Below are 19,146 nucleotides of genomic sequence, written 5' to 3' on the forward strand. Positions count from 1 at the left end.
ATATTAGTAATTGACTGACCCAGTCTCTCCAGTACTATTTCTAGGGTCAGTATTAGATCAATGCTATGCATTTTCAGCCATTCCTGAACCTGAGACCAGAAACAGGCTACCCGAGGGAAATACCAAAATAAATGGTCTATTGATTCTGTATCCTCACAACAAAATCTGCAGAGCTTCAATGATTTTATACCCCAAATATTCAACATTTTGTTGGTGGCAAGAACTCTATATAATAACTTTAGCTGAAAAGCATGAAGTCTTGAATCTTGCGTTGTTTTATATATCAACTCATATAACCTGTACCATGGAATCAGTACATCAAATATCTCTTCCCAACTATTTTGCAATCTTTATGGCACAGTTGTCATCATCCTGAAACTGGTATACTTTCTTTCTTCTTTCTTTCTTCTTTATGCTATTTTTATTCCTCTGCCAGTTTTGATCCTTTATATTGGGCAGGCAGACCAGTTCCCTGCCTCCTCTCACTGCCACCCACCTCCTCCATTTTTGGGGCAATGCTGTAATCAATTGGTTGTACTTTTGGATTGGGCAGACCTTTCCATACAATTCTGATAACTCCATGAAGAACATAACTCTACCAATCCAATTTACAACATAATTTAAGAACAAAATACCCCTTTCAAACATCTTTTCCATAAATACAGGTATTTTATCAACCAGCACATTTAAGTTCAGCCATAATGTTTTTTGTAATATTTGTTCTATCTTTTCAGGGGGATGAAATTGAAATTGTAGCCAGCTCTGCAATGCTTGTTTGAAAATGAGAGATACTTTGAACAAAGTATCATTTTCAATTAATTGAAAATGAGACATGGCAATCTGCACAAAGGCAAAAAAGGCCATTTTTAACAATCAATGAGCTCTTAGTAATCTACTTGAGAACCATTTAGGGTTAAAATAAATATTTTGAATAAGTTAAGCTTTTAGAGAGAGGTTTAGTGCTTTTATATTTAATAATCTCAACCCACCCAATTCATATTCATTATATAGATAGGCATGTTTTATTTTGTCTGGTTCAGCATCCCAGGTAAAGCAAAATATGTTTTGCTCATATGATTTGAAAAATGAATCATCAGGAGTAGGCAGTGCCATAAGTAAGTGAGTAAACTGAGATATGACTAAGGGCAATCAGGGCAATTTTTCAATAAATAGACAGGTATTTACCTCTCCATAGTTGCAGGATCTTGTCTATATTTGCAACTTTTCTATTGAAATTTATTGTGGAGAACTTATTTATATATTTTTGTGATATGAATACCGAGTATGTCTACTTCATCATGAGCACATTCTGTAGGTAATGTAATGTAAAAGTTGTATTTTTTAAGGATCCAATATGTAATATTGTACACTTATCATAATTAGGTTTTAGTCCAGAGAGTACAGGAAAGTTATCTAGATCTTCAATGGGACATTGCAGGGATCTAACTTGTGGACTTAATATAAAACTTGAGTCATTGGCATACATGGACACCTTTGTTTTTAACACTTGAATTTCTAATCCTCTTATGTTGATATTGGATCTGATTTTAATAGCTAGCATTTCGATGGCCATAATGAATATATATGGTGACAGCAGACACCCTTGTTTACCTCCTCTTGACAATTCAAAACTCTCTGAGAAGTAGCCGTTGTTTACTATTTTACACCTGGGGTTGCTATACATAATTTAAAAAAACTATTTTTACCCATTTTATAAGAGAATTACCGAAATTGAAGAAATCCAGGCATTTATAAATAAAATCCAGTCTTACTTTATCAAATGCCTTTTCAAAATCCGCTATAAATACCATTCCTGGCTTCTTATGTTTAATGATGTTCTATTATTTCTAGTAGTTGTCGTATATTATCTCCAATGTATCGTCCATGTAAAAAACCTGTCTGATCCGGATTAACAATACCTCGTAAAACCCTTTTAATTCTGAGTGCTATGCATTTTGCTAGTATTTTTGCATCACAACATTGAAGTGTAAGGGGCCTCCAGTTTAAGACCGGGTCTTTATATTTGCCATCTGGGTCTTGTTTTAATAATAGAGAAATCAGACCTTCCTTCTGAGTACCTGACAGACTACCATTTCTATAGGAGTAGTTAAAACAATCCATAGGAGTAGTTAAAACAATGGAGCTTTTAGTATAAAAAAATACTTGATATACCTCTACCGGTATGCCATCAAGCCCTGGGGTTTTTCCAGACTGAAAGGATTTAATATCCTCGAAAAGTTCTTCCTCTGTAATTTGGCCTTCGCACTGATCTTTCTGTACATTTGTTAATTTTCCATTTTTCATATTATTTGGAAATAATTCCTTACCTTAATCTTCATTCAGTGGGAAAGGACGAGACATAAAAGAGAACATCTGCCTAAAATAATTAGCTTCCTCTTTTAAAATATCATTAGGAGAATCATAGACGACTCCGTCTTCAGTAACGAGTTTGTGCAAATTATTTTTGTTAGCTTTCTTGTATTAGAGATTCAGGAAGAATTTTGCGCATTTTCTCCATATTCCATCCAGTTTGCTGTATTTTTGTAATAGATTACATTAGATCATTCTTGAATAAGTTCCTCAAGTTCTTTTTGTTTTTCCTCTAACTTATTTTTTATCTCATTAATATTGTTTTATTGCTATCTACCTGTACTATTAGTTCATGGATTTCCCTTGTTCGTCTTATCTCTTTAGCCAGAAACTGCTTTTTTATTGTTGATGAATATTACACAGTAAAATACTACTTGAGTAAAAGTCGAAATGTATTTTCAAAAATATACTTAAGTATCAAAAGTAAAAGTATAAATCATTTCAAATGCCTTATATTTGGCAAACCAATGTACAATGTTCTTGTTTTTTAAATTTACGGATAGTCAGTGGCACACTCCAACACTCAGATATTATTTATAAATTAAGCATTTGTGTTTAGTGAGTGTATCAAATCAGAAGCAGTAGGGATGAGCAGGGATGTTCACTTGATAAGTGTGTGAATGGGACAATTTTCCAGTCCTGTTAAGCAGTCAAAATGTAACGGGACATTTTGTGTGTCAGTGAAAATGTATGGAGTAAAAAGTGAATTATTTCCTTTAGGAATGTAGTGGAGTAAAAGTAAAAGTTGACAACAATATTAATAGTGAAGTACAGATACCCAAAACATCAACTTAAGTAGCACTTTAAAGTATTTTTACTTTAATTTGGCAGTACAGTGGCTTGCAAAATGTTGCATTTTTCCTATTTTGTTGCCTTACAACCTGGAATTACAATATATATTTTTTTATCATCTAATATACAAAACAAATATCATGACATTTATGTACATCAACAGAGCATGTTAATTTGAATAATTTATGAACTGTAATATTGGAGCACTTAGAAGATGCAACATATTTTTTCTTGTGAAACAAACAAGAAATAAGACAAAAAACTGAAAACTTGAGCATGCATAACTATTCACCCCCTCCCCCCAATCAATACTTTGTAGAGACACCTTTTGCAGCAATTACAGCTGCAAGTCTCTTGGGGTATGTCTCTATAAACTTGGCACATCTAGCCACTGGGATTTTTTCTCATTCTTCAAGACAAAACTGCTCCAGCTCCTTCTCGTTGGATGGGCTCCGCTGGTGTACAGCAGTTTTAATCATATTAGATTAAAAGTTCTGGGCTTTGACTAGGCCATTCCAAGACATTTAAAGACCAAGACCACTCGAGTGTTGCTTTAGCAGTATGCTTAGAGTCATTGTCCTGCTGGAAGGTGAACCTCCGTCCCAGTCTCAAATCTCTGGAAGACTGAAACAGGTTTTCCTTAAGGATTTCCCTGTATACAGCACCATCCATAGTTCCTTCAATTCTGACCAGTTTCCCAGTCCCTGTCGATGAAAAACATCCCCACAGCATGATTTTGCCACCACCACAGCATGATGTTGCCACCACCATACTTCACTGGTGTTGATGGTGTTCTCGGGGTGATTAGAGGTGTTGGGTTTGTGGGTTTGTGCCAGACATAGCATTTACCTTGATGGCCAAAAGCTCATCTGAGCAGAGTACCATCTTCCATATGTTCGGGGAGTCTCCCACATGCCTTTTGGCGAACACCAAACACGTTTACTTATTTTTTTCTTTAAGCAATGGATTTTGTTTCTGGACACTCTTCTGTAAAGCCCAGCTCTGTGGCGTGTACTGCTTAAAGTGGTCCTATGGACAGATAGTCCAATCTCCGCAGTGGAGCTTTGCAGCTCCTTCAGGGTTATCTTTGGTCTCTTTGTTGCTTCTCTGATTAATGCCCTCCTTGCCTGGTCCGTGAGTTTTGGTGGGCTGCCCTCTCTTGGAAGGTTTGTTGTGGTGCCATATTCTTTCCATTTTTTAATAATGGATTTAATTTTGCTCCATGGGATGTTCAAAGTTTCTGATTTTTTTTATAACCCAACCCTGATCTGTACTTCTCCACAACTTTGTCCCTGGCCTATTTGGAGAGCTCCTTGGTCTTCATGCTGCTGCTTGCTTAGTGGTGTTGCAGACTCTGGGGCCTTTCAGAACATATGCTTATATACTGAGATCATGTGACAGATCATGTGACACTTAGATTGCACACAGGTGGTCTATATTTAATTCATTATGTGACTTCTGAAGGTAATTGGTTGCACCAGATCTTATTTAGGGACTTAATAGCAAAGGGGGTGAAAACATATGCATGCACCACTTTACCATTTTAATTTTTTTGAATTTTTTGAAACAAGTAATTTTCTTCATTTCACTTCACCAATTTGTACTATGTTGTGTATGTCCATTACATGAAATCCAAAATAAAAATTAATTTAAATGACAAGGTATAATGCAACAAAATAGGAAAAACACCAAGTGGGATGAATTTTTTAGCAAGGCACTGTACGTCCAACCGGCCTCACAACCACAGGCTTCGTGTAGCCACACCAGCCCAGGACCTCCACATCCGGCTTCTTCACCTGCGGCATCATCAGACCAGCCACCCGGACAGCTGATGAAACTGAGGATTATTTCAGTTTCTTTCCTTTGTGGGGAAAAACTCATTCTGAATAGCTGGGCCTGACTCTGCAGTGGATGGGCCTGGCTCTCAATTGGGTGTGTCTATACTCTCTCAGGCCCACCCATGCTTACACTCCTGCCCAGTCATTTGAAATCTATAGATTAGGGTGCAATACATTTATTTGAATTGACTAATTTCCTTATATGAACTGTAACCTCAGAAAGAAGATTGTAGACCTCCACAAATCTGGTTCATCCATGGGAGCAATTTCCAAATGCCTGAAGTTACCATGTTCATCTGTACAAACAATATTACACAAGTATAAACACCATGGGACCACGCATCCGTCATACCGCTCAGGAAGGAGACGTGTTTTCTCCATCTCCTAGAGATGACCTTAATTTGGTGAGAAAAGTGCAAATCAATCCCAGAACAACAGCAAAGGACCTTGTGAAGATTCTGGAAGAAACAGGTACAAAAGTATCTATATCCACAGTCAAAAGAGTCCTATATCGACATAACCTGAAAGGCCACTCAGCAAGGAAGAAGCCACTTCTCCAAAACCACAATAAAAAAATCCAGACTAAGGTTTGCAACTGCAAATGGAGACAAAAATCGTACTTTTCGGAGAAATGTCCTCAGGTTTGATGAAACAAAAATAGATCTGTTTGGCCATAATGACCATCATTGTGTTTGGAGGGAAAAGGGGGAGGTTTGCAAGCCGAAGAACACCATCCCAACCGTGAAGCGGGGGGTGGCAGCATCATGTTGTGGGGGTGCTTTGCTGCAGGAGGAACTGCTGCACTTCACAAAATAGATGGCATCATGAGGAGGAAAATGATGTAGATATATTGAAGCAACATCTCAAGACATCAGTCAGAAAGTTAAAGCTTGGTCGCAAATGGGTCTTCCAAATGGACAATTGACCCCAAGCATACTTCCAAAGTTGTGGCAAAATGGCTTAAGGACAACAAAGTCAAGGTATTGGAGTGGACATCACAAAGCCCTGACCTCAATCCTATAGAAAATGTGTGGGCCGAACTGAAAAGGCGTGTGCGAGCAAGGAGGCCTACAAACCTGACTCTGTTACATCAGCTCTGTCAGGAGGAATTGGCCAAAAATCACCCAACTTGTTGTGGGAGGCTTGTGAAAGGCAACCTGAAATGCTTGACCCAAGTTAAACAATGTAAAGGCAATGCTACCAAATACTAATTGAGTGTATGAAAACTTCTGACCCAAAGGGGATGTGATGAAAGACAAAAAAGCAGAAAATCATTCTCTCTACTATTATTCTGACATTTCACATTCTTAAAATGAAGTGGTGATCCTAAGTGACCTAAGACAGACATTTTTACTAGGACTGAATGTCGGGAATTGTGAAAAACTGAGCATTTCGCTAAGGTGTTTTGAATCTTCTGACTTCAGCTGAACATGTAACTCTATGGCAGAACCCAAGGGGCTTGAATTTTCTATCTCTCCACGTAGATTTTGCAGTGACATAGTGTCCCCATGTGTGACAGAACACTGAGACAACTAGTGGACATTACCTACCCCTATGCTCCTTATTTTCCACTGGCTGCCCCACCAGCACAGAAAGTACTGCGATACAGTATGCTGAAACACCTGCATGTTTTAATGGGGCTTTATGTACATATCTACCTCAATTCCCTCGTACCCCTGCACAGCGACTTCAAACTGGAACCCTGTGTATATAGCCTCGTTATCGTTACTCACTGTGTATTTATTCCTTGAGATATTATTTTTCTATTTTCTATTTATTTGTTGTCTTTGTATTGTTGGAAGGGCCCATAAGTAAGCATTTCACTCTTAGTCTACACCTGTTTTTTACAAAGCTTGTGTCAAATAACATTTAATTTTATTTGATATTATGCCATGCAAGTGTGTGTGTGTGTATTTCTATGCATGTGTGTGTGTGTCATGTCTACAGGGTTCTGCTCCTTACGATGCTCCATAGCTGTGAGGTGTGTAGTGTAGCTGAGAGCAGGACCATCCTCTGAAGGGAGAAACACATCAAAGACATCAAAGAACTTAAGCAGAGGCATCAATATCACACCATTTCACCAATTCAAGGACAAAAAGCCAACCACCCAAGCCCAACCATACCCAGGCCGGTAGAGCATAACCCAAAGACCCCAATGGCTATGTATGCTATGTTCCCTTTTTTATATACAGTATAGACAGTACCAGTCAAACGTTTGGACACACCTACTCATTCATAGGCTGCTTTTCCTTTACTCTGCGGTCCAACTCATCCCAAACCATCTCAACTGGGCTGAGGTCAGGGGAATGTGGAGGCCAGGCCATCTGATGCAGCACTCCATCACTCTCCTTCTTGGTCAAACAGCCCTTACACAGCCTGGAGGTGTGTTGGGTTATTGTCCTGTTAAAAAACAAATGATAGTGGGACTAAGCGCAAACCAGATGGGATGGAATATCGCTGGAGAATGCTGTGGTAGCCATGCTGGTAATGTGTGCCTTGAACTCTAAATAAATCACAGACAGTGTCACCAGCAAAGCACCACCACACCATCACACCTCTTTCTCCATGCGTCACGGTGGGAACCACACATGCAGAGATCATCTGTTCACCGACTCTGCGTCTCACAAAGACACAGGGGATGAAACCATAAATCTCAAATATGGACTCATCAGACCAAAGGACAGAATTTCACTGGTCTAATGTCCTTGCTCATGTTTCTTGGCTCAAGCAAGTCTCTTCTTATTATTGGTTCCTTTAGTAGTGGTTTCTTTTCAGCAATTTGACCATGACGGCTTGATTCACGCAGTCTCCTCTGAGCAGTTGATGTTGAGATGTGTCTGTTACTTAAATTCGGTGAAGCATTTATTTGGGCTGCAATTTCTGAGGCTGGTAACTATAATGCACTTATCATCTGCAGCAGAGATAACTCTGGGTCTGCCTTTCCTGTTGTGGTCCTCATGAGAGCCAGTCTCATCATAGCGATTGATGGCTTTTGCAACTGCACTTGAAGAAACCTTCAAAGTTCTTGACATTTTCCATATTGACTGACCCTCATGTCTTAAAGTAATGATTGACTATCGTTGAGCTGTTCTTGCCACAATATGGACTTATTCTTTTACCAAATAGGGCTATCTTCTGTATACTACCCCTACCTTGTCACACCACAACTGATTGGCTGAAACACATTAAGATGGAAAGAAATTCCACAAATTAACAAGGCACACCTGTTAATTGAAATGCGTTCCAGGTGACTACCTCATGAAGCTGGTTGACAGAATGCCAAGGGTGTGCAAATCTGTCATCAAGGTAAAGGGTGGCTACTTTTTTGGTTATTACATGATTCTATAGTTATTTCGTAGTTTTGATGTCTTCACTATTGTTCTACAATGTAGAAAATAGTAAAAATAAAGACAAACCCTTGAATGGGTAGGTGTGTCCAAACATTTGACTGGTACTGTATATATTTTGTTAGCATTTTCCAAAACAAAAATGAGAAGAAATTAATATTTTAACGATATGGAAAGAATGGATGTTGACAACCCTTTGCTACACTATTATAAGTCACCGTTGAGGACAATTCTGAGGACAATGATGTACAACTGGACTGTCGCTCCATCTCCTAACACCTTTCACCATCTACTAAAGCAAGAAAATAAATGATACAAAGGTCCCATCAGAGCATATTATGTATGTACAGTACACATCAAGGACTGAAAATAGAAATATGTCTGCGGTAACAATAATGTACTGTAAATATCACTTTGATAATCATTATAATTACACTCATTCCATGAGGCTGAATCTAACTCTATTGAATTAAGTAACAATGATAAGGAATAGATGAACAGGTCATTGAAAGGAAATCTGGGGATTATATAGGTCTGAGGAAGTGGAGTGTGTGGTAATGATGATGAAAGGATGAGAGGAGGAGGAAGGAGAGGGTGAGGGAATGAGAGGCCAAGGTGATAAAAGTTTAGGGCACTGCTGTGGTGTGAGTGTGTGCGTGTGCACGTGCGTGTGCATGTGTTTGCGTGGGTGGAGGTGGAGGTGTGAGAGAAGGACAGCTGAGGAGAAGTAGAGGGGTGGTGTCTTCTCAGTGTTCCTGTGACAACCAGCCTGTTCCTGAGCCTTCGGGGGAATATATTACAGTTTTTTTGGTACATTTTCTAAACCTCAAACTGCTTACACGCAGCAAGTCTTATATTCAAAACCTATTTATTGTGCATTCATTTTGTTTGGATTTATCTTTCACCACACAACCATTGATCCAAAACAGGGCCGCAACTTCTTCTGCGGGAGGGGGGTCATGTGCCGCCTTACAGTAAGCAGAGCAGGAACTGGCTACTATTTAGCTACTGATGTAGCTGGCAAGGTAACTGTTCTTTAACTAAAACAGAAAAAAATAAACTAGTGTTTATTCGCAGAGCTGTGCTAGTATTCTAACTGACATGTAACGCTAGCTAATGTTTCATCCTTTCGACTGAGGCGAATGAATAAGCTACACTAGCGAGTAGCTACCACAGCCAGATCAGCTCTAGCCTCTAGTTATCTGCCAGATAGCGATATGAGGTGGCTAATATTACTATCTAACAGCTGTTGTTTGTATGGAAATATTTTTTAGCCTTTGTTTTGTCCATGTCAGAAGTAAATAAACTTGGCTAGCTTTAAGCCAGTTGATGTACCGTTAGAGAGCGCTGGCCAAAAGTTGGCTAACGTTAGCTATTATTTTTGCACACTAGACCTGAATCAAATTATGAAAACATCAGCCAAACAATTTAATATTGATATTCTGAAGATTTTTCAGTGCAATGTGAGTTTTATTAGTCAGTATGGCAATGTAACATTCGAATTCCCTACTTTTCACACTGACACACTAATAAACAGCTCTAATGTTACAGGCTTCACTGTCAGGGTGCTCAGTAGAGGTCTGTGCGGATTTCTTCATCCCGCTTTGGCCCGCACTCGGTGGCTTTCCGTCCAACTCCCACCCTCTACTGCAAGAACTGGTCCCGAACCCAACCACAGTCCTGCAATGTTATATTCGGCGTATGTGGCGCAGCTCACATGCCAGCCGTGGTCCCAGCAATTTTGCACCCTATATGCAATATCAAATGCTCAAAATAATTTAAGAAATAGGTTACATTTCCAGAGATTCGTACAAGGCCCTTATATTGTATTACTGGGCTACACAGTATATCAGCCAATATGCTAGATGTAGTTTGAAGAGAGCAGAGTTGGAGAGACTTGCACTTTCTCTTGAACTATTTTTATAGCCTATCTTTTAGGGGTGGGAATATTTCATGGCGGAGAAATATGAGTGATCAATATTTAGGCCTATTTCTAGGCAATGTACAGTAGTAAACAATAGCCTAATAATAGACCTATTTAGGAAGTACATTTCCTTGGAAAGACAACTACCCCATGCTTCTCTGCCCATGCATAGGCTATAGCCTACTCTATTTAATTGAGACCACACGCGCACCTGATCTCGCAGGTATGGCTGCTGAACTGGAGGCAGCAAGAATGATGACAGCGACACTTGCTACGTTTTGCATTGGCCTGTTTTACACTATTTCCAGGAAAAGACAAATACATTGGTATTTAACCTTTATTTAACTAGGCAAGTCATTTAGGAAGACATTCTTATTTACCATGACAGCCTACTGGGGAACAGTGGCTCAACTGCCTTGTTTAGGGGCAGAATGATAGATTTTTACCTTGTCAGCTCAGGGATTCGATCTAGCAAACCTTTCAGTTACTGGCCCAACGCTCTAACCACTAGGCTACCTGCTGCTATTGGTAATCAATAGTTATTGAAAATAAAAAGGTGCATGTGCCTTTACCATTTCAATGACGATTCATTTTTTTGTGTAGTTTGACTCACGTTTGTTGAGCGCCCTCCACTTCTTTCCATTATTAATATTTATTTACAAACACTGTAGTAAACTACATTCATGTTGAAATCAATGTTATATTCAAGTTAACTGCTACGTGATTCTCCGCCCATGTAGGCAGCCTACTCTATTTCAATGAGACCACACATACTAGGCACACTAGGAACTCTCACTTCCAACTAGGAGAGGTAGGCTACTGAAGCTGAAGCAAAGAAATCTGAGTGTGTGAATAATGCAAAAAATATGTGCTTTTAATACAGTAGGTAGGCTAACACATACAAAGCAGAAAGAGGACCATTTCCAAATAACCTGTGGAACATCAAAAAATGCAGCCCTCTAAGTACAGTCAGTAAACAACTATATGCTCATCATGTCTTAGCAAGATCAGATGGTGACAGGGGTCCCAGAACAATATCAGCGAATGATACAAAATTCCATCTTGACTTGATGGGTAGACCTACAGTAGCTACAGGACAGCAGCTTAAAGCTACAGTCTGGGATCTATTAATAATGGTCATTTTCAATTATTGAACCATTGATTCTATTCTTGGATAATATAATGTATACATGTACACTAAGGTAATTATTTTAGGAGGATTAAAATGTGACAGGGTCAGCAGGGTCAGGCAGACAGGAAAGACCAGTCTGTAATGGAGGTAAGTTGAATTTTTGCAGAATCAAGACTTTATTCTCTCTGTGCAACAAACACTGGATGCTATTTTAAGGCAGTCTGACAAACCTCCAAAGATAATTTCCAAAACCGTATTTAGGGTTGATAGAGGCTTTTCCCGATGACAAAAACATGTCAAACTAAAATGTGACCAACCGGTTCGCTTCGGTCTTATGTGGCAATTTTTTATTTTGTACATTTTTACATTTTTACATCTCTTTAAGGATTCACATGTGAGGCCATGTACTAAACAACCAAAGAGTTCAAGACTAAAGGCTGGTTTATACACCGTATATCGGCAGTTGTCACAGTGACATCATGAACACTCTATTGTCGTCTGATATCAAACTTATCATTGTCGTTATGAAAAAGTATGGACACAAAAACAAATTTTATTGAGAGCGTTAGCTCATAGTTTTAGGGACCCCATTGTTCCCGTGGATGTGCCCTTCCCCATTCACGCCTTGGATTGTCGACCATTAGGGTCAGGGTTAATCAGAGAGGCCACAGCTCCTTTGGGCATGGTGATGCAAGGGGGTCACATGGAAAAAATGTGTCTTTTCCTTATTGACTCCTGCGTTTCCCCTTGTGCTGGGCCTACCCTGGTTAGTTTGTCATAACCCCACTGTTTTTTTGGCCACAGAGCGCTCTCATGGGGTGGTCGTGAGAGTGCTCAGGTAGGTGTTTAGGCATTTCCTGTTGGTGCTACTACGGTGGGGAGTCCAGACCAGGTCTCCACTGTGCGAATTCCCCCAGAATATGCCGATTTGGCTCTCACCTTCTGTAAAAAGATGGCGACTCAATTACCACCCCGACAGGGGGATTGTGCGATAAATCTCCTGGTAGACGCTGCACTTCCCAGGAGTCACATATATCCCCTGTCGCAAGAGGAGACGGTGGCTATGGTAACATATGTCTCCGAATCCCTGTGTCAGGGGTACATTTGGGCCTCCACTTCACCCATCTCCCCAAGTTTATTTTTTGTGAAGAAGGATGGAGGTCTGCCCCCATGCATTGATTATAGAGGTCTCAATCAAATCACTGTGAGGTACAGTTACCCGCTACCTCTTATCGCCACGGCGATTGAGTCAATGCACGGGGTGCGCTTCTTCACTAAACTGGATCTCAGGAGTGTGTACAACCTGGTGCGTATCCGGGAGGGAGACGAGTGGAAGACGGCATTTAGTACCACATCAGGGCATTATGAGTACCTTGACATGCTGTACGGGTTGATAAATGCTCCATCAGTCTTCCAATCCTTTGTAGACAAGATTTTCAGGGACCTGCACGGGCAGGGTGTAGTTGTGTATATCGATGACATTCTGATTTACACTGCTACACACGCCGAGCATGTGTCCCTGGTGCGCAGAGTGCTTGGTCGCCTGTTGGAGCATGACCTGTACGTCAAGGCTAAGAAATGCCTGTTCTTCCAACAGTCCGTCTCCTTCCTAGGGTATCGCATTTCCACGTCAGAGATGGAGATACGGTCTTCTAACCATCATTGATCCATTTTTCATTTTCCATTGGTCTTCCTACACACCTGGTTCCAATCACATTCATTACATGTTGTGTATTTAACCCTCTGTTTCCCCTCATGTTCTTTACAGAGATTGTTTGTTTGTATATTTGTGTATTATGTATTGGTGCGTGACGGGTTCTTGTACCCACGTTTATTTTATCTTTTATTTTTTATTGTGGAGTTTTGTCAAGTCTATTAAACGACTCCATTTATAAGTTCGATTCTCCTGCACCTGACTTCTCTGCCACCTGTGCACACACAACATTACAAAGGCTGTTTCTTCAATAACACATGGCAGATACTGTATGTCCCTACAGCACAATACACTGCACCAGATACAGTGTCCCAACAGTAAAATACAACATTGATCACGCCTTTTTTCCAAACAAGGCTTGACAATATTTTTACATATATTATACAGTTTCTGAGAGCTTTCAACTGCATCACAATCTGTACTGTATGTACTGTGACTACTTCGCTTGTTTCTGACAGTGCATGATGAGCCATCATCCAGCAGTAGGACCGAAACCTACTCAATTAGCACCACCTGAAACAATCAGAGGACCTGAAACAAGCAGTTCATGCTCAAAAACCCACAAATGTCGCTGATTTAAAGTAGTTCAACATGGAAGATGGGGCCAAAATTTCCTCCACAGCGATGTGAGAGACTGATCAACAACTACAGGAAGCGTTTGGTTGCAGTCATTGCAGCTTACTAAGGTGGCACAACCAGTTATTGATTGAGGATAATAAGAATTCAAAATACATTTTTGATACTGTCTTGGAAATATGTGTATTTGTCCAAAAGTCTGCACTGAACTGTGATGACCTCAGATCAATGGAGACACTCAAGTTTTTTAAACCTGTATCTCTCGACACATTCAAAAAAAAATTGTCTTGGCCTCTAAAACTTCCAGCTGCATACTGGACCCTATTCCAACTAAACAACTGAAAGAGCTACTTCCTGTGCTTGGCCCTCCTATGTTGAACATAATAAACAGCTCCCTATCCTCCAGATGTGTACCAAACTCACTAAAAGTGGCAGTAATAAAGCCTCTCCTGAAATTATTGTTTTTTAACTATTGGCCAATATTGAATTTCCCATTCCTCTAAACATTTGTTGCTCGGCAACTCACTGCCTTCCTGAGGACAAATAATGCATACGAAATGCTCCAGTCTGGTTTTAGACCCCATCATAGTACTAAAGCCGCACTGGTGAAGGTGGAAAAGGACCTTTTTAATGGCGTCAGAACAAGGCTCTGCGTCGGTCCTTGTGATCCTAGACCTTACTGCAACTTCTAACACGATCGATCACCACAATATTTTGGAGAGATTAGAAAAAAGTTATTGCCTGTGTTTAAGATATTTTCTGTCTGAAAGATATAAAAAAATCAATGGTAAGTTTCGGTGTTCCTCAAGGTTCCGTTTTTGGAACACTACTGTATATTCTACCTCCTGGTGATGTTATTCGGAAACACAATGTCAACTTTCACTGCTATGCAGACGACACATAGCTGTACATTTAGATGAAACATGGGGAAGCCCCAAAATTGCCTACCCTGGAGGCCTGTGTTTCAGACATACGGAAGGGGATGGCGGAAATGTTTTACTTTAAACTTGGATAAAACAGAGATGGCGGTTATAGGTCCCAAGAAACAAAGAGATCTGTTTGATATGACAATTAATGTCCATGATGGTGGTACTGTCACCCCAATTAAAACTGTGAAGGACCTCTGCAGTAAAGTGGACCATGATCTCTTTTTTTGAGGAACACATCAAAAATATTTCAAGAGCAGCTTTTTTCCATCTTCGTAACATTACAAACCTCAGAAACCCTTTGTCCAAAAAGGATGGAAAAATGCTAATCCATTCTTTGTCAACTCAAGATTAGACTACTGCAATGCTCTACTCTCCGACTACTCAGATAAAGCACTAAATAAACTTCAGCAAAGCGCTAAATACGGCTGCTAGAATCCTGAAATTTGATCATATTACTATTATATATATATATATATCCCATTTAGCAGACGCTTTTGTACAAGTCGGCTGGGGCCACTACTTTTACATATGGGTGGCCCTAGCGGGAATCGAACCCACGACGCTTGGCGTTGCAAGCGCCATGCTCTACCGACTGAGCCACACAGGACCCTATATTGTGCTAGCCTCGCTACACTGGTTTCCTGTTAAGGCTATAGCTGATTTCAAGATTTTACTGCTAACCTATAAAGCAGTACATGGACTTGCTCCTACCTATCTCTCCGATTTGGTCCTGCTGTACATACCTACACGCACGCTACGGGCTCAAGATGCAGGCCTTATTGTTCCTAGAATTTCTAAGCAAACAGCTGGAGGCAGGGCTTTCTCCTATAGAGCTCAATTGTTATGGAATGGTCTGCCTAACCATGTGAGAGACGCCGACTCGGTCTCAACCTATAAGTCTTTACTGAAGACTCATCTCTTCAGTAGGTCATATAATTGAGTGTAATCTGGCCCATGTGTGAGAAGGTGAGCGGCAAGGCCCTGGAGTGAAGAACCACCCTTGTGGTCTCTGCCTGGCTTGCTCCTCTCTCTCCACTGGGATTTTCTGCCTCTGACCCTATTAGGGGGCTGAGACTCTGGCTTTCTAGTGCTCTCCCATGCCATCCCTAGGAGGGGTGCCAGGCTTTTTTGCACTATACTCGACTTTAATGGGTTGCACTATACTCGACTTGAACGTGATCTTCATGTCCGTTTTTGCGCCCCCTCAGGCTTGTGCGATGGGGGAGATCTTCATGGGCTATACTCCACCTTATCTCAGGGTAGTAAGTTGATGGTCTGTTTATATCCCTCTGGCGGTGTGGGGGCTGTGCTTTGGCGAAGTAAGTGAGGTTATATCCTGTCTGGATGGCCCTGTCCAGGGGTATTTCTCAGATGGGGCCAAAATGTCCCATGACCCCCACTGTCTCAGTCTCCAGTATCTATGCTGCAATACTCTATGTGCCGGGGGCTAGGGACAGTTTGTCCTATCTGGTGTAATTTTACTGCCTTCTCATCTCAGTAACCCCAGACAGCAACTGAAGAGCAGCAGTCTGCCTCCCTGAGTCTCTCTCTCTCTCTCTCTCTCTCTCTCTCTCTCCTCTCGTCTCCTCTCCTCTCCTCTCCTCTCCTCTCCTCTCCTCTCCTCTCCTCTCCTCTCCTCTCCTCTCCTCTCCTCTCCCTCTCCTCTCCCTCTCCTCTCCTCTCCTCTCCTCTCCTCTCCCTCTCCCTCTCCCTCTCCCTCTCCCTCTCCTCTCCTCTCCTCTCCTGGTGGACCTGAGCCCTAGGACCTTGCCTCAGGACTACCTGGCCTGATGACTCCTGGCTGTCCCCAGTCCACCTGGTCATGCTGCTGATCCAGTTTCTGCTTTTCTGTCTGCGGCTATGGAACCCTGACCTATTCACAGGACGTGTGCTGTACCTGCTGAACCTGCTGTTTTGAGGTGCTGACTGTGATTATTATTTGACCCTGCTGGTCATCTATAAACATTTGAACATCTTAAAGAACAATCTGGCCAAATGTTTGTGTTATTTGTTCACTCAGGTTCCCTTGGTCTAATATTAGGTTTTGGTTGAAGATCTGATATATTCAGTCTCAAAAATATGCAAAAATAGAGAAAATCTGAAATGGGGCAAATACTTTTTCATAGCAATGTACTGTTGCCTCTCCTCTCATCTCATCTACTTTCCTCTCCTCCCCCCAAGCACCTAGGCTTGGTAATGAATATAATGCAAGGAGGCTCAGCACTTGTAACTCTAGGTCTGTTGATTGTGGATTATAACACTAACTCTTCTATGGTTGTTGCTTCTCTTACACTCTATAGGGAATATGGTGCTATTTGGGATGGATCCCATTCCATGGTGGATCAGCGGTGGTACCTGACTAGGCCCAGGGTTTAGTGGGTTTAGGTGGTTTACAAGCTCGCTGGGTATAAGCCAGGTCAGGTAGGGTCAACAGCCTTTACCGATTCAGCCACCCACAGATAACCACGGATGCAGTCTCCAATTTCACACTAATGAAAATGAAATCAGTGGAGTGGAACTGCTCCCAATCTCACTAAGAGAGAAGACGAGGGAGAGAGAGAGAGAGAGAGAGAGAGAGTGGTATGAGAGAGAGGGAGGGTGAGAAAGGGGAGAAGAGAGAGAGGGGAAAGACCAAGAGAGAAAGAAAAAGAAAGAAAGGGAGAGAAGGAGAGCAAGGGGGTAACCACTCTGTTGGAAAGAGGGGTAAAACTCTGAAAGTACTCTGCCTTTTATGTTAATTCTGTAGATGTTACCTTTCCAAGCAGAGGAAAATAAAATTATAGATAGTTTGATATGAAAAGCATTCATGAACTATTACTAAATAACATTGTTCATTTTACTCATTCGTTCACTACCAGTTTCAAAATTGTAAATGCACACAGCATGGCTTCAGATCAGGCAACATAAAAGTGTCTGAATGATTTTTCAATTAGTAATGTTAACGATATCATGTGGAGCTGACGTTTGTGCCTAGATTACTCGTAGCTGAAAGTGACTTTGGCGTTCTAACACATCTCTTCCCCTCTTAGGGTCAACAGGCTTTTGACCAGAGCCAAAATCCCATAGAGGTCTCTTAGATCATCTCTCCATTTATCTGTGGGTGTTATAAATGCCTTTTTGAGAGCTATTGATCTGGGCCAGAGCTTAAGGGCTGCATTACTGGGTCGATGGTGGTTCTGAAGGGTACAGATGAGGCTTAGAGATACTTTAGTAAAACCTAATAATACACATAAAATACAAATGCCATTAGATTAGTCAGCTTGATAAGAGACAGTATAGTGTGTGGCGGTCCTTTAGCTTTCATGTGGGCGATTTCACGCCAGCGTAGATGGAAAATATTTTTGGTATCTCAGATTGTTCTGACAGTTCTGGCATAGAAACTTCATTTGGGAGGAAGGATGTTTGACATGCTTTTTTACATTTGTAAAGCATTTGTATTTTTTTAATCATGATGAAAGTTTACATTTTGGGCCCTTTTTAGACCTAGACATGCCTCCTGTAAGGCCTTATGATCCATGAACCGTACATAATACAGACATCTTGGGACCATTATAGTGTGCTCTAAAATATGGAGTATGTCCAGATTCTGAAATACACATTTCCACATTAATTTATTCGACATAGAAAATATGTATATGAATGTATCAAATGTGCCCTTTTTGATTTTGTTCATTTTAAGATATATTGTTTGGAACAACATACTCTACAATCCTCAAACTCAACTCTGCACCTCGAAGCCAGTCCACTGCGTTTTTACATTGTTCCCCTGGGACAGCTGGGTGCAATTAATGATTAGGTAGAACAGAAAACCAGCAGTCTCCGGACCTCCTAGTGTAAGACTTCCCCGTGCTCTGCAATATACTCCACAAGTACAAATCATGATAAAAAAAATGGTTTGTGATACAAATGTAAAAAAGTATGTCAAACATCTTACCTCTCAATGAAATGCACGCGTGATAATTGACAGAACGATCTGATACACCCCCCTAAAATTCTGACTACGCAGAATCGCCCATGTACTAGACGTTTCCACTGCAGAGGTATGAGGCTGATTTCACAAAGGTAGCATTGAGTGAAATTTGAAGCAAACCCTACCTTGTATTTATTGTTCAGGTTAGTTTATTAGGATCCCGATTAGCTGTTGCTCCCAGCAGCTAATTTTCCTGGGGTGCATAAACTAAAGTCAAACTGTAGTCTGTCGATTAGCAATTAGCCTGTCTGTTAAAGGAAGATTGGTTAATAGCGCACTAATGGACAAAGGTATGGACAAAGGGCAACAGGTAAGACTCAACAGAATGAGTAGAATGTACTGTACTGTACTGTCACAATATTGTTATGACAAAACCCACTGTTGTAGATGTAACAGCACATGTAAACTTAAAACACCCCTCCATCATTGTGTGCTCCATCAGCATCTACGATGCATTACAGCAAAACTGTGATTAAGAAAACAAAAATCCCAGAAGAAGCATTTAAAAAGCATTCTCCCTCTAAATGCTGTTCTGATATAAACATCCCAGTCAC

The sequence above is a fragment of the Oncorhynchus masou genome, chromosome 8 (assembly GCF_036934945.1).
Source record: "Oncorhynchus masou masou isolate Uvic2021 chromosome 8, UVic_Omas_1.1, whole genome shotgun sequence".
NCBI classification, from domain to species: Eukaryota; Metazoa; Chordata; class Actinopteri; order Salmoniformes; family Salmonidae; genus Oncorhynchus; species Oncorhynchus masou.